This window comes from Lissotriton helveticus, chromosome 5_1, assembly GCF_964261635.1.
Source record: "Lissotriton helveticus chromosome 5_1, aLisHel1.1, whole genome shotgun sequence".
NCBI lineage: Eukaryota > Metazoa > Chordata > Amphibia > Caudata > Salamandridae > Lissotriton > Lissotriton helveticus.
Window position 1 is genome coordinate 139,387,652 of NC_136065.1, and position 15,842 is coordinate 139,403,493.

At 43.9% G+C, this 15,842-nt stretch overlaps 1 protein-coding gene and 1 long non-coding RNA gene across 2 annotated transcripts in view; one reads left to right on the top strand and one right to left on the bottom strand.

Moving 5' to 3' along the window:
* Nucleotides 1-15,842, top strand: part of LOC144754272 (G-protein-signaling modulator 1-like) — an 886,476-nt gene that overhangs the window by 223,070 nt on the left and 647,564 nt on the right. The gene's annotated exons all lie outside the window — the stretch shown is intronic.
* LOC144754274 (uncharacterized) overlaps nucleotides 864-15,842 on the bottom strand; it is a 72,718-nt gene continuing 57,739 nt past the window's right edge. The window contains exons 2-3 of the long non-coding RNA XR_013594688.1: nucleotides 5,185-5,235; nucleotides 864-1,816 (exon numbers count right to left, since the gene is read on the bottom strand). This is a non-coding gene — a long non-coding RNA (uncharacterized LOC144754274). The remainder of the gene's footprint in view (nucleotides 1,817-5,184; nucleotides 5,236-15,842) is intronic.

Sequence of the window (15,842 nt, forward strand, 5' to 3'; positions counted from 1 at the left end):
TTAAATAGAGGTAGACAAAGGACAAAAGCATTCCGGCCTCACTTCCTCTTCCTGCAAAGGCTTGGACAAATAAAAGCTCTGGGGCATGAGATGGAAGATGCTGACATGGTAAAGAAGCAGACGTTAAAAATTCACAGACTGAAAGAATAATTGTACAAATTCTGACGACAATTCAATACATTTTACAGGATATCTAACCTTGAAACGTCCACAAATAATGTCACTTTAAAACTTACTTAGAGAACATAGAAGATCCGTGCTTTTCTAGATCGATGAATCTTTGCCACCATTTTAGAATAGAGCTTTACACAACAAAGACATTAATAATTGCATTTGATTTTCACTTAACACAGAGAGGTTTGGTGATGTTTCAAAATTTTATTTCCTCTTATTAGTAGACTAGTCACTATTTATGTTCTTGATATTAAAATGAGTGGCAAATCAATTACTGATATAATAAGAAATAAGGCTGGTTAGAAAAAGCATAGACAAAAAAAAACAGCGTGTTCCATGCCGAGTATAGTCCCTATTCTAAACTAAAGCACCTATCCTATCCAAACAAGAACCCATAAAGAGTGCCTTCTGGAAAAGAGCAAGTAGATTTTGGAGCAAAGTCCTATTACTGAGGAAAAAATGTAACTCCCCATAAAGGGTAGTTGTGGAGACTCAGCCCAGTTCTCCGGACAATTGCAGTAGCAACTGTCTATGCAGGCGAGAAAGAAAGAATCCCAGCTGTAGCTATGATCAGCATAAAAACAGAAAATCACATCAGAAAGTGTAAGGGAAATAAAGAAATCATTATAAGCTGTAGCTATGGCAATTCGGGCTAGCACAGCAACGTGCTAAGGGGAATGGCAGGGTAGTGATGCATTAAATGCCTCGAGATGAGGTGAGTGCCCCTCTAGCTAGGAACATGTATTATACAGACAGCAGCTAAACATGTTGCAAAAACAGTTGACTGTGTCATTGGCGTCCAATGGTGAGAGATCTTTAGATGGTCCGTCGTCTTCGTCCTCGATTCCCACAGTAAACGTTCATGTCAGCATGAAGTCAGTTAGAGATGGCTACAACGTATTGCAAAAAGTTACATCTATGGGTTCTCATGAGAACCTTTTACAAGCCTACTCTGTTAGCTGTCTGGTGCCCCATCTAATAACAATGAGCTATTGTATGAAATAAAACATTTAATTTCTGGTATGTCCTGATTAGATCACAAAATGTAAGCTGCAGCAAGCATTTTCTTTTCATTAATACGCTTGTTCATGATGTATATGTGGCAAAGAATACAATCTAAATAGAGTGTAGTTATATGGCATGAGGAAAAAAGGAATACATTTTTCAGGAAACAACACCTTTCACAAAAAGTCAAGCCTTAGAGTTCGGTTATAACGTTAAATCACTATTTCTGAAAAGCCTTTATTTTCTTGAAGGGTAAAGAGTAGAATAAAAGAATGGTGCGGCTAAATACATGACAAATGATGGAAATGAAAGCTTCTTTAGAAAATGAATAACATTTTTCATGTTTACACTTTAAATGGAGGAACATTTTCTAATGCTGAACTTATTATTCATTTTCATGGTAATATTTAGTGCGTTTCTATATTATTGTGTTTTGAAATATTCGTAAAAAATTCTCAGCTTCCTCAGCATAAATGTAGTTAATATTTATTTTGAAAATTTATTAAGTATTAGCGATATTAGAAAGAGTGGAAAATATACATTCCACATTTTTTGGGCTCTGGCTAAACATTTTACACACAGGACCAATTACATGAAAATTCTTCATTGTCCCGCAGTGAAGCATCAATGCAAGCCACTGAAATACAAAAACAAGCTGAGTCAGATTATTGAGATGTACCCTTATTTATTTATTGAGAAAAGTTGCAGAGTGGCTGGGGAGAGTTCTGGGATGAAGATAGTGCTTAATTTGAAAAAAAAGATGGGGGGGCAACGTTTTGCTCAGGAGCCAGCACCGCTGAATGCCAAAGTTGGGGAAAAGAAAGGTTGCTTAATCTTGCATCCACCTCATGCCTCTTCCACCACCCTACACTTCCTGTCTCTTTACCTCACTCTGCAGGATCTTTTTTCACCCCAGCTTCCTCCCTTTGTCTCTTTTTCCCATCTTTCTCTTCTTCCTCCTTACTCTCTTTTCTGTCTTTCTCTTTCACCTTCTGGGAATTTTGTGAGCCAGGCAGCTGCCATTTTCTGCTAGGCCACTCTGCAGTCTAAAAAACACTTTTGCTCAACTAAAATGATTTTTTTTTAACTTACCCATCCAGATGGCATCCACTTGGTAAATAGGTTTAAAAAAAAGTCACCTGCATCATTCCCTATGCTTACCCATGCCTGACGATGCCTACAATCCTGTACTTCATCCCACATGTGCATGTCTATGGAATGGCGCAGTCTCCTGCAGTGTCCTCATCATCTTGCCTTTTCGTTTTTTGTCTGTTTTTGCAGATGCTACACTGCATCAGCAAAAAGCACTGGAAAATCTAATACATCACAAAGCCAAGACCTTTTGGCTTTGCCAATGCTTGTTTGTGTTGTGTTGATTTCTACATGAGGCCATGGGTGTCGACAGAGGGAGATTGATGTATGCCTGGAGAGATTAAAGATGATTCATGTAGTATGGTTGACTATGTTGAGGAGGAAGAAAAATGTAAGAGGCTGGGCAGTAGACAGTTACAGTAGTAGAGTGGCAAAGCTTTTTTAACCGCATCGCTTTAACTGCTTTTCCCGCTGTGTGCGGCAATTTTCAAATTACCGCGTTACATGACGAGCTGAGCTCGTCATCCGCGTACGGCAGGTTACGCTGATGACGAGCTGAGCTCGTCATCAGCATGGAAGGGGTTAAACTTTTTGTGGGCCAAGCAGCTTCCATTTTCTGCTGGACCACTCTGCAGTGTAAAAAGCGTGTTTGCTCAATTAAAGTATTATTTTTTTCTCAGCAAGCTAATTTGCAGCTGCCTTCTTAGATTTGTAACTAGATCAAAACAAAAATGGGCCTGCATCATTCCCGACGCATGCCCATTCATTGTGACATATACAATCACGTACCTTATTACACATGTGCACGTTTAGGGAATGACACAGCCTCCTGCAATGGCTGCATCATACTGCCTGTTTTTTCCTCTTTTACTGCTGATCTTACACAATATTGGCAAATCTAATAAGTTAAAAAAAGCAAGATCATTTGGCTGTGTCAGTGCTTGTTTGTGTTGCATTGATTTATATATGAGGCCTTGGATGAAGACAGAGAGTGATGGATGTATGTTTAGACAGATTACAGAGGATTCATGCTGTGTAGTGGATTACTATGTCCAACAGGGAGAACAAGAAATTTAGGAGGTTTAACAATGGACTGTTACAGTGGATGTATGTCACTACAACGCATTGCCATTACGACGCAGGTTTTACAACGCAAGTCGTTACAACGACTTGCGTTGGGGGGGCGCTGGATAATGAATAGTTTAATTTACTATTCCAACTCCAGCCCCAGTGGATAGTAAGGAAGGTGTTGGATAGTAATTAAACTATTCCCTATCCTAGAGCGCCCCCCAGCGCAAGTCGTTGTAACGACTTGCGTTGTAAAAGTTGCGTCGTAATGGTAGTGCATTGTAAAAGTTGCGTTGTAAAGGATGTTTCCCGTTACAGTAGTCCTGTAGCCAAGCTTTACAAAATGATGTACTAATAATAATAACTATTTGCTCAGTGGACTATGCATGCACTGCAGGGGCCTATGTTCAACCTCATGGGCACAGGTTCAAATCCCAGCGGGTTCACTCAGCCTTTCATCCATTTGAGGTCGATAAAATGAGTACCATTGAGTTGGGCAACAATATACATCTGTTATTTCAGCGCCAAGAGGCCCCGTTGCTGGGGTGAACGTGCGTTTACAAATACACATGTTCTGTTATGTTAAGAGGATGCTGACTAAGTATATCTTGCAGCTTGGTTCGGTATTGTCCAGGCAGTGGACTGCCGACCCGCTCAGCGAATCATAGGTCCCAGTGGCGTAGCTAGACCTTTTGCCGCCCATGGCGGTCCCTGCGTTTGCCGCCCGCAACATCCGCAGGTAATAGCAAAGCGTGGGGGGGGGATTGGCGGGAGTTAAAAGTGCCCCCCCTGCTACGCCACTGATCGCTCCAGCTCACTTTCTGTATCCCGATGGCCCAGTTGTTGTAGACACAGCTGTACGCCATAGTTACAGTGGTGTGAAGTCAGCCAACCATGTTAAGTCCACTTCTTCCAGTGTGCAACTGTTTGCGGGCGGTGCCTTCATCAAACAGTGGGTCCTTGATTAGTGCAACCAAACTTGCATCTCACATGGAAACACTGAAGAATAGTAAACTGTGAGTTACTTAGCTACCACGGCTCTGGTTACGAGTGGTTTTCCCTTGATCAATAATCCTGCATCCAGAATTACCGATACAGCGGGTACAGTGATTCTGGTCTGCAAGCTAACCAGGCTATTAGGAGCTCTGTACTTGTGAATGGGGAATAACTACAGGTATTCCCACACTGATGCACACAGGTCTTTACTTCATTTTTGTTTTTTTTCATGGCACCCATTTTGCAGGATTTCCTGCTGAAATGTGTTCGGAGAAAACAAGGATTGGCAAAGCCAATAGATCGTGCCTTTGACACCTATCACCTCTGTCAATGCTGATGCTGTACAACATGAACAAAAGGGAAAAAAGGCCTAGTGATGTGGCATACGTGTCAACCCTTTGCATGCACATGCATCGTGAAGCAAACATGTGACGCGTGATGATACCAATCCAAAATGGAAAAAATATAAAACTGAAGTAGCATAAAACACTTTTGTTTATCAATTGGAAGAGCTGGCTGCAATTTGCTGCCTGGTCCTCTAACAAAAAGTTAAAATTAAAAAATAAGACTGCAGAGGCGGTGGCGAGGAGGGAGCAACAAGGAGGGTGAGGACAAGCACAAGAGGAAGAGAACAGCAGGGACGCGAATAGAGAAGCCCACAGGCGAGAGCTACATGGAGAGGGGGGACAGAAGCAAACGAGCAAGAGAGAACAACATGGACTGTGGGGGGAGAAGTACACAGACGAGAGAGACAGCGGCGGCTCGCACAGGTAAATGCTGAGGGGCGGTGAGGCAGGGCGGGGTGGGCTGTAGTGGAATCCGACATACTAAATAAATAAAACCACGTACCTTGCGCTCACCACATCGCAGACTTCGGCGCACAGTGCTATCCATGCCGAGCTGTAAAATGACAAAGGACATTTACCACTCCAGGCACTGTATTACAGCTTTGAAATAGTAAAATACCAACCAAACCAACCTGAAATGTACAAAAGCAACCCCTGACACGTTTCGCTCGCATTAGAGCTCTTCAGAGAGGTATAGCTTTGTCCAGACACAAGGGATCACCCAGTATAATTTAAATCAATACCATTTCAGGCATAGAGTGATGCATACATTATGCAAAAAAGAAGCAGAGAACTCTGGGTAGTTCTCAAGTTTAGGTGGAAAGCAGCTCCTGTTAGAGCACTCTCAACACCAGCGACACTCTAGATCTGCTCACCTCAAAGTCTTTAAGCATAGGATTAGCACAGTGCCCTCCACAACGATATATATCACATGCTATTTAGAAAATGGGATACTCAGGTTTTAGAGCTGGATAGGGGTAATGGGCAGTATAGGGTTTATGGAGTTCAGGGATGGATGGGGCACATAGTAGTGAGGTTACAGGGATGGGTAGGAATAATTAAGGGATTTTTAGAATTGAGGAATGGGTAGGAGTAAAGGGTAGTAAGGTGTTTTTAGGTTTTAGGGACGGTACGAGTAGTATCTAGTAAGGGGTGTTTTGGGTTTTTGGATGATTACGGGTAAGTAATAGGGGTTTTAGGATTCAGGAAAGCATAGGAAGGTGGTAGGGGGTTTTAAGTGTTTAGAGGTGAATAGGTGTAAATTGGTAATAAGTTGTTTTTAGGGTTCAGGAATGGGTAACAGTAAGGAGTAGTAAATAGTATTTAGGTTTTAGGGTTGGGTGGGGTTAAGGGTAGTGAATGTTTTAATTCAGTGATTGGTAGGGATAAGTTTAATAAGGGTTTTTTTAAGATTCATAGATGGGTAGGATGAGCTAGTAAAGATTTTTTTAAGCACTACAGATGAAGAGAAGGGTTTCCATTAAAAAGGAAGCAGCATAGGAAGCAAAGCAACATGTTGGAGGAGGGCAGAAGTGACATCGGTGACTAAGGGGCAGACGCAATTCAGGGTGCATGTGAGGGTGGAAGCAGCTTGAGGCATGAAGGAGTGAAATGGTTACAGAGAGAGAGCAAAATGAAGTGCTGGAAGGGAGCCAATGGGCAAAAAAATCAATGTGGAGCTGGTAGGAAGAGGCACTTGGGCAAGAAAATAACCTGGGGGCAGTGAAGGAGAAGTACACAGGCAAGAGAGAGAAACACCGGTGCACGGTGGAGAGGGAAGAGAAGTATACAAGGGAGACAGCTGGAAAACACATGCGCTGTCCTGGAGTGCTTAAACAAAAATAAAAAAGTAGCTCCTGAAAAATAAGCAGTGGAAAGACACAAGTTATGAGTCCATTCACCAGAATCAGGATATACACATGAAGAAGAAGGAAAGTCTACAAACGCTAACGAATAAGAAGCAAGCAAATCCGAGTGGCAATGAAGCCAACCAATGGCAAGCAATGTGCAGGCTCTAAGCCCACTGTAAGTTTACAGTTCATCTCGCAGCACACAACGCATGTGCTATCTAATAGGCAAGACCTGCATGGGGTGTGGTGTTCTCAGGTACCAGGTGTATAGGGATTACCTTCTTCTCCCCCCCCCCCCCCCCCGCTGTGTGACCCCTGTAGTCTGTCTTCGCCTAATGGCATTTTACGTGCTCAGATTTTTCAGACCAAGCTTACACTGTTACAAATGAAACCTCTAGTCCAAGAATACAACCGGCTCTTGGCTAGCAAGAATGCTCTTGGCTGCTATGAGTAGGAAATCATTAAACGCATAAATAAACTCCTCCGAGGACAGGATGGAGAGAGAGAGAGCGAGATTGAATAGAGATGTTTATTATTTCAGTGATTGTGGGTCACGATATGAATCTGAAATATGTGCTGGCGCAGGACTTCACACAAGGAAGCTTTGTTCATACAAAGTGCAGTGGAAGAGAGTGACAGGCTCCGCGGGAGGGGGAACCCCCGTCACCACGTCAGTTTCCACAGTGTTCGTGCACTTTATCACCCACAAATGTACACAGGCACATGAGGTTTATATTATGTTATGTTATGTTAACTGGACTTGTAAAGCATGTGCCTCGTGCAGGGGGCTATCCTGGCGCTAAAAGGAGGGGGGGGGGAGTTCCCTCTCTTGGGCCAGTGTGAACAGTCACTGTTTTCAGTGTCTGTTAGTAGACAGACGCATAATCAAGGCACTGCAAGAGGCTGCAAAGGGGTCAAAATGTCTTTGTTGCTAGGGGCAGGGAGCACACAAATAGCAGAATATGATTTTGCCTGGTGCTTTGAAAACCTGTGCAGTAGAGTTGTTTGCAGAATAATGCAGTGTTACTACCAAGGGCCCTATTCCGAGTTGGCCGGTAAAATGAGGCAGCACTAACGGGTTCAGCATTATCGATTCCGCCAGGTATCAGCATCCCATTTATCGTCAGGATGAGTTTGAGGCCCAGAATGAGGAATAACACGAGGGTGCCGGGATTGCCAAGTACTTTACTGCATATTTTTACTATATATCGCGAACTTTTCCGGTCACATTTTACCCCTCCTTGCAGAGGCTGAAGAGGGTGAGCAAAAAAACTGTTGTTTTATTGGGTGTAATTCCTTACACGGTTAAACTTGTTGTGCGGCGTGGTAATCCTACAAAAAGCCCGCAGAACTTCCACCCTGCAAAGCTTGGGGGGGAGCATAAATGCTCGAAGTTACTCATGAGACGCCTCATAACCTATGTCGTCTCCACCAGTGCTCAGCAGAGGGTTTTTCCAGGGCAGTAACCTCCCTTCAGTGTATCGTTTTGTCAGTGCTGTTCGACCAACCAAGAGCACTCACTTACTACTTTCACGTTTCCCACTGTACATACATATTGTTATGTTTAGTGTTCACTGAAAAGACAGGACTGGCTGGAAGTGACCACCACGTCAGGGGCCAGTTTATTGCAATGCTTTTCACTTGAAGAAAAAATACAGCCAATGGTAATTTAGCACCGCAAAGCTCTTTTTTTCCCGATTCCACGCATTAGTATCTCATCCAATCCATATCCATGTTTTGTGTTTTTATAATTATTAACATATGCATGCAATAATATATTCAAAATTACCGGCATTGGGTTAAAAAACAACAGACTGGACCAGCAACTTCCATAGAATCGAAACCTGCGTGCTCGCCCGCTGTGTTAAGGGTGCAGGCCGGGACTGGCCATTGCGGGCACCGAGCAAGCAATCCCCTGGTGAGCCGCAAGGGTGGGGGCCGGTTTTGGGTCCTGGGGGCCGTTGTTGTTACAGGGCAGTTTTTGCAGCATAGCTGCAAAATCGGCCCTGTAACAAAATCGGCCGAAAACCGGCCCCGGCAAAGAGCTCGGTCGCACCCCCAGGGGGCCGGCAGAGCACTTTGCCAGGGCCGGTTTTGGTTCTCAGTCCGGCCCTGTGAGGATGCCACTTCACTAATCGGTAATGTTGATGATAACACAATTACAAATTACCACCGACAATATGGCGCGACTGTGGCCAGTAAAGAATACGGTCTTTAAAAACACAGATAAAAGGATACAGAAATGTTCTGTAATGCTTGATTACAAGTTCACACGTTGTCAAAAGCAAACCCATTTGAAAAGAGAAATAAATTACTGGTTGAAAGTGAGTGAAAAAGATTTGCCAATTATATTAAAAAAATTATAAAATCACAATAGTTAAATGGGACCAAAATAGGTCCAAACTGATTTAAAGAAAGAGCGACCTAAAGTGCAGTTTAGGGGTTTACATTTTTTTTCCTCAGCAGTATATGTGGTGTCCAGTGGTTCGTAGCATGGTTCCACACCTGCCGATGCTGTGTCCAGTGCACAATCAATCAATCAATCAGAGCACTTGTAAAGCGCGCTACTTAGCCATGAGGGTCTCAAGGCGCTATGTGGAGGGGGGGTGGGGGGCTGCTACTACTCGAAGAGCCAGGTCTTGAGGAGTCTTCTGAAGGCAGCAGGTCTTGGGTCTGCCATAGGTGGGTAGGGAGGGTGTTCCAGTTCTTGGCGGTGAGGTAGGAGAAGGATCTGCCGCCGGCAGTCGTTCGTTGGATGCGGGGGACAGCAGCGAGGGCGAGGCTGGCAGAGCGGAGCATGCGGGTGGGGGTTCCTCGCCTGTTGATGCTGTGTCCAGTGCTTCAAAACATGCATCCTCACCAGTAGATGCAGAGTCCAGAGCTTTGAAACATTCGTCCTAGCCTATTATGTGGTGTCCAGTGGTTCCCGACATACATGTTTTGTGATTCCTGTTCTTCTAATGTGCTTTGTGGTACACAGTGTGTACAAGAGCCCTTTGCACCAAAAAACGAACATAGTAGCATTCTGGCACAACCATGGGACTCATCTGCTATCCTCTCAACTTCAACCACTACCATCCCAGTTCATTCCCATTAAACGCACCAGAAAGTCACTTTTTACACCAGTCCTGTTTTCAGGCCTCTCACAGAGAGAAGGATCCTGAGAAACTGCCTTAGTCTAGCCTCTGAACAGAGTTATTGTTCTTGAATTTATTCAATTGTCTTTTTAGCAGGTCAAAATCAGCTACTCCATATCTCATACACATTGTATGTGTGTGTGTGACCTGTGAAGCTAGGAGATGGAGTGAAGTTATTGATTGGTGTAAAGTGATGCTTTCTTCAACCAACAACAATGTGTATCCTACATGAACCCAAGAACTGCTGGAGATGTACATTGTAACTGAAATCTGATATTGCCACTTGTGTTTCCATGCAATGACAACTGTAGCCTGCAAATTTAATTAACTCATTTGATAAATTTATTTCGGTCAATGACCATAAAAGTGCAAATTTAATCGAAACACGTTTATCAAGCTCAGTATATGCGGACCAGTGGCCTGACGGATTGGTACTTACCTGGGCAGGCCTTATAAAATGAGTGGGCATCATTAGTATGAGAATGTACATCTGTACTGTTTCACTAAAGTATGTAGTGTGCTTTAGTGTGTTAAAAACAATTGGCGAAATTCGCGCCAAAGAACAGTTTTGCCATAGCTGGGCATAGAGATGTGTGTGACACACCAATCCTATGGTAAATCAAGATATTGAATGCAGATCTAACATTAATTTCCAAATATCTGCACTAATTGTGGCACTTCAAGATTGATGATTTTTCTCTAGCTCAACTCCTAATGAGATTCTGGCCATTGAAACACACTGCTGTGCCAAGTTAATTACTCTGCTGGCCAGCTGGAAGCTCAGAGGCCTCCAGACACAATGGGACCATTAGCCGGTGATCATGGCTGCTCCTGAGTAACCAGAGGTTGGGGATGGAAGCTTCATGTGTTAATTACTTTTCACACAGCACTTGGCCTGGCAGAGCTCAACTGCACACAAACAAAAGGCAGACCTCTGAAGTGATTGAAAGGAAGGGCTACCCTTTGAAGTGTTGGGGGGAAGGGACCAGGTTGCTTAGACAGTTAGTGGAAGGGTTTAGGCTCTCAGAGAAGGTCTTTAACCCCTTCCATGCTGCCGTCGGCCAATGGCCGACGCGACTGCGCCCGTTTTTTAAAACGGCCGCACTGCCGCAAAAAAGCAGAAGCAGCCAACGGGTTAAACATCATGCTGTGAAGGAGGGCTGGGATAGGAGTGGAGTGATGATGTGTCACCCTTGGCAGTTCGGGCTGGACTGTTCCCTTGAGGCACAGGGTCAAGACTGATTTGCATATGGCCATGTCTGAACTGGGGTGGCTTGGTGAGCAAAATAACGATTGATTTAGCCTAGATCTGTGACTGGGGGTGAATGTTTTGCCAATGTGCAACATTCCGTCCATCATCTTGTGTGTTTTGCTGGTCACCCTAGGATTGGGCAGGGATGCCCAACCTCTTCCTATCTACCCTTGGAAAACCCAGCACAAGAGAGATAATATGGATAAGAGCCTGTACCTGGGGAAAGCGGCAGCAAATATGGAGACTCAAGGAGTTCTGATTTCTGTCGGCACGCAGAATCTAGGACTTGTTTCGCCAGGACCAGTGGTGCAGGTCCCCTTACACCGTCTGGTGACAGTAAATTAATGGACCGCCTGTGGGAAGAGCAACCCCGGAGGTCTCCCCTGGATCTTCTGTGGGCTGGTCCTGTAGGAGTCTGATCTCCATAAGGCGCCCCCCCCCCACTCCTTTCACTGCCCCAGGTGCTCTGCAGGTGGCTAATAAGGAAGCAAGGAGACTTGTAGATAAGGAGAGGACTCTGCCTCGGGGCCCTGGGATGCTGAGGAGGAAGGCCCCTGGGCGAGTGCCAGGTGCCCAGACAGGAGGCAGGACAAGTGCCAGGTGCCTAGACAGGATCTGTGTGAGGAGAGACAGAAGTACAAGCGAGGCTCCCCAAGAACTGACTGCAACATTCAGAGGCTAGAGGATTGAAGAAACCACTCCTGTTGGCTGGAGTGAGCCACCAGGAGCAAAATGCTACTTTTCCAGTGCCATGAATTATCATCAGTAATAATTCATGTTATTGTAAGTTGGTACCATCCTTAGTGGTTTTAATTGAGTTGCATTGGTTGATCTTGACATATTTCAGTTTGTATTAAAGTGGTGACACTGACAAAGCCAGGAGGTCTGCCTTTTGAGAATACCCCAGCACATTGTGTCTGGTGTTTGTGGGGGTATCACAGTCTTAGGGTTGAGGTTTCTCTTGGAGTTTGAACTGTTAGAAGAGTGTCACCATTGGTATTTTCTCCTGCCATATATTGGTAAATTAATCCACAGTGTTGAGTATTTATTGGGTGGTGTTTGTTGCATGCCTGTGGACTGGAGTACTAGCCCACAACACCTCCCCTGAATAGGCCTTGGTCTGCTCGGTCTCTCTCCCCTCAGAGAGTCAAGTGCTACAACAGAATGATTCGTTACCAGTAGATGGAATTTTATGGACTTATTACTTGTGAAGGACCCACAGTCATCCCAACTACTAGACCACTTTCTTACATTCAGCATTTAGATTACTCACTAATGTTTATATTGGCACTGTAATGCAGTGTAATGCAGAGTCTCCTCCTTCCAACTGAGAAAGAAATGTGAGAATTAAACTTCCAAAGTCTGGAAGCACAGACCTCACCCTTCATATTGCACAAGGCCAGACCAGGGGTATTCAAAATGGATCCTTCTGGCCTCCATTACCCTGGCTCACTCGTGCACACCATGCATGTACCATAAAAGCTACTCACACCAACATGCTATGCACACACTCAAAACATGAACACAAAGGGCTGGGCAACCCCATAGTAGAGGAACATTGCACAAGTGGACTAGCAGGTTTTCACTCCAGTGACCCAGATAAAAAAAGTCTGTTAACACTATTGATCCTTTAACACCTTGCATGCTCATGACGAGCTCGGCTGTCATGAGGCACGTTACTCCTGACGAGCTGAGCTCGTCATGAGCCTTGGAACGCTCACACGTGGGGATAATTCCCCTGCTGTGCTGAACGTTCCACGAAAACGGGTGCGGCCGTGACGAGCTCAGCTCGTCATAAGCACAGGAGCACTGTGCCTCATGACGAGCTGAGCTCGTCATGAGCATGGGGGTGCTGTGCGCACCCCCCGACCCCCCAGCACAGCGGGGATTTACCCCCGCAGCGAAGGGGTTAGACCTGCTATGCTGCAACCTCTGATCTATGTACTAAACACATTGACGTGGAGAGTAGTCAGTCCTCTGTCGGTAGTGAGGGCGCTATGGTGCTTCCTCCAAGTCCAGAACCTTACAAATTCAGGGACAGGCCTAGGCCTCTGCACACAAGCTAGATTATCGGGATGTTCGGGCCAAATTATACAGTCAAGATGTCAGATATGCTCAGGCAAGGGGGACACGCCCATTCTCCATGTGAGGGGACATTCCCACCTCAATATTCCTCATCTGTGCAGCATTGATAAGGGTTATACCGGCCGTTATTGATCTCTGCAATATATGTGTAATAATTGATTTTGAGCTTATTCAGACCACATGGTGTGTCAATAAAGTGTGCTTCCCAGCCAGATGTGTGTGACTTAAATTTCTCACTTTGAAATCTTTTTTACTACTCTATAACTCTTGTGGTGTATCAGCAAAAATACAGTATCTCCCAAAAGATCCCTTCTCTTGTTGTCCGTACACTCATTTTGCGCCTTTCCTTTAGTGACACCTAATACCTTTGTTAGAACTTCAGGCAGATGAGGGAATGACGCTGTTACCTCAATTCCTATTTAAAGGTAGGATCCTGGCAATTCACCTAAATTACTGGTTGTCACAGGGCCTCTCTCTTATCCTAGCATGTGTATGTGAGGTTGGGTCAGTAAAACACATTTATTTAGAAACCTGGAACCTCTTGCAGCATAAGGCTGAGAGAATCCCCAAGTACCGGCTTCTATCAGGTTTACTTGTAAAATAAGTGGCCCCTGGCCTCTGCCTCTTGCCTGCTTCAACTCCTGACTTCTCTGTTTTCATTCTCCTACCAGCTGCCTCACCTTCTCTACACCTCAGCACCAGAATTCTGTGGGCACTACAGTAGATTAGCTCTGGCTGACTCCAGAATCCAAAACAGCAATCACACAGGCATTTGCCAATTAGAAAATAATAATAATACCTGAGACCTGCAACTCCTAATTGAAAAATACACCAATGCTTCAATAAAGGGTACACAAACTAAATGGCACTCCAGCACCTGCTGGCGTTACAGTTACTCGTATACAGGCACTTGTGAATGTCGTGTCCCGATTGGTTGTGTGTTTCTGTATACATGTGGTATCTAGCTTTGTGGTATTTTGGGGAACAAGAGTCATTGGCCAAACGTGTTTTATTGGGGCCAATCTCCTTGGGCCTCTTTGTGGTGCAGCTATCTATCTGTGGGAGTGATCAGGGGTTTTCCTGGGCATGCATTTGTCTTTAACTTAAGAGAGACACCCCTTGTGACCTGGCCTTCGACAGGAGTGGGTGTGGGTCTTAGGACGTGTTTAACCAAGTATCTCTGACTGTGGGTTGATGGAGAGGTCACCTTGGGTGAATCCGACAGCAATGACATAAGTTCATTGGAACTCCTACAAATAATATGGCATTCACTGGTATCATTTTTATCGACATTCCCAACGTTGTGCGTACAGTTGTCATAGCATAGGTTGAGATTGTTCTTATTAGTAATGGCACTCTTAAGTTTGCTTAAGTCATAACTTACATCAACAATGTTTTTACTCGCAACAGTATCGTCAGTTGTGCATGGATTATGACATACATTGATATCACAATTGCTGGTGTCGGTGCCACTGTGCGGGTACAGGTTATGACATACATCGATATTACATTGACCAGTATTGGCATGGTCCTGTAGGCACAGGTAATAGAATACATTGATATTGATATTGCATTTATTGGTATTGCCGTTGTCGGCCTGCACATATCAAGGATTTTCATTGACATCGTATTCACCCATTCTAGCATTAGTTTAAAAATATTTGGAAAACCTTTCTGCTCACAGCTACAGCTTCTATGCTTTGGACTGTTACTATAACATGATGAAATGTTGGAGAAGCTGCTTGTTTTTTCTGATATTAGATATTAGAAAGGAAAGGGAAATGATGTAGCAAGGTTGACTAAATGATGTGTTAAGAAAAGACAAATTATGTGGCGTAATGGGGCACATTTTGTCTGTGTAAATTTATTATTTTGACATATTTACACTTTTCAGCACTGTCTGGGCATAGGCTTCATTTCATCAGGGAATTTTGCAAACCCTGCTACATAATTTGGCATTTTAGTCACTTTTAATACGGGATGACTGTGCGGTAGATAAAGTTCAGGCAACCCTAAATGAAGTCACTGAATGTGGCTTAGACCGAGAAAGGTGGGTGTTATGCACCCCAGAGGCCCATCATCCCTTAACTTTCACCCGTAACAATTCTGAATTATCTGTTATCTTTTTGAGTTTCCCATTGTTTGGTGGCAATGCCATACATCCCGGATACATCAACTTATTCATTAGTGATGCCAGATGACGTCATTTGGATGCCACTATTCTGCATGAATTCACAGTGACGTACTAGTTGTGTCAAAGAGACATGCAAAACTTGTTGGAATTCAAATTGCACAGTGTTTTCCAAATAAGCCTTGTATTCAGGAATTTCGTCCTGGCCAGAAAAATATATACTAAATTGGCTGTATAAAATATATTCTAATGCAGGAAATCTTCTGTGGGATACGCCCAGAAAGATTGTATTTCAGCAGATCATTTTCAAGATGTCAGCACACTTTAGAATGTTATTCCACTCTTGGTATAATTTTTCAAAACATATATTTATAATTGGTTTTGCTTAATTTTAAGTACGTGCAGAAAGCTTTAGAGAAGAGTTTGCAACTCAGAGAAGTTGACACACTCTGGAAGGGGTCGTTGTCAAAACATTAGTGCACATCAGAATGTTTTTCTTTACTCTTTAATACTCAGCGGAATTTAAGAATAGATTTACACTGCACGCTGATGATACATATCATGCTGATAAACGGACATTAAATACGAATTATGAGCAAAAGTTGTTAAATCGGTTGCGTGACATTACAACACAAGCATTTGCAATGCAATAGGTCTCGCATTTTTACAAGAGTTTGAGCTATTGGCATTGTCCATGCCTTGTAT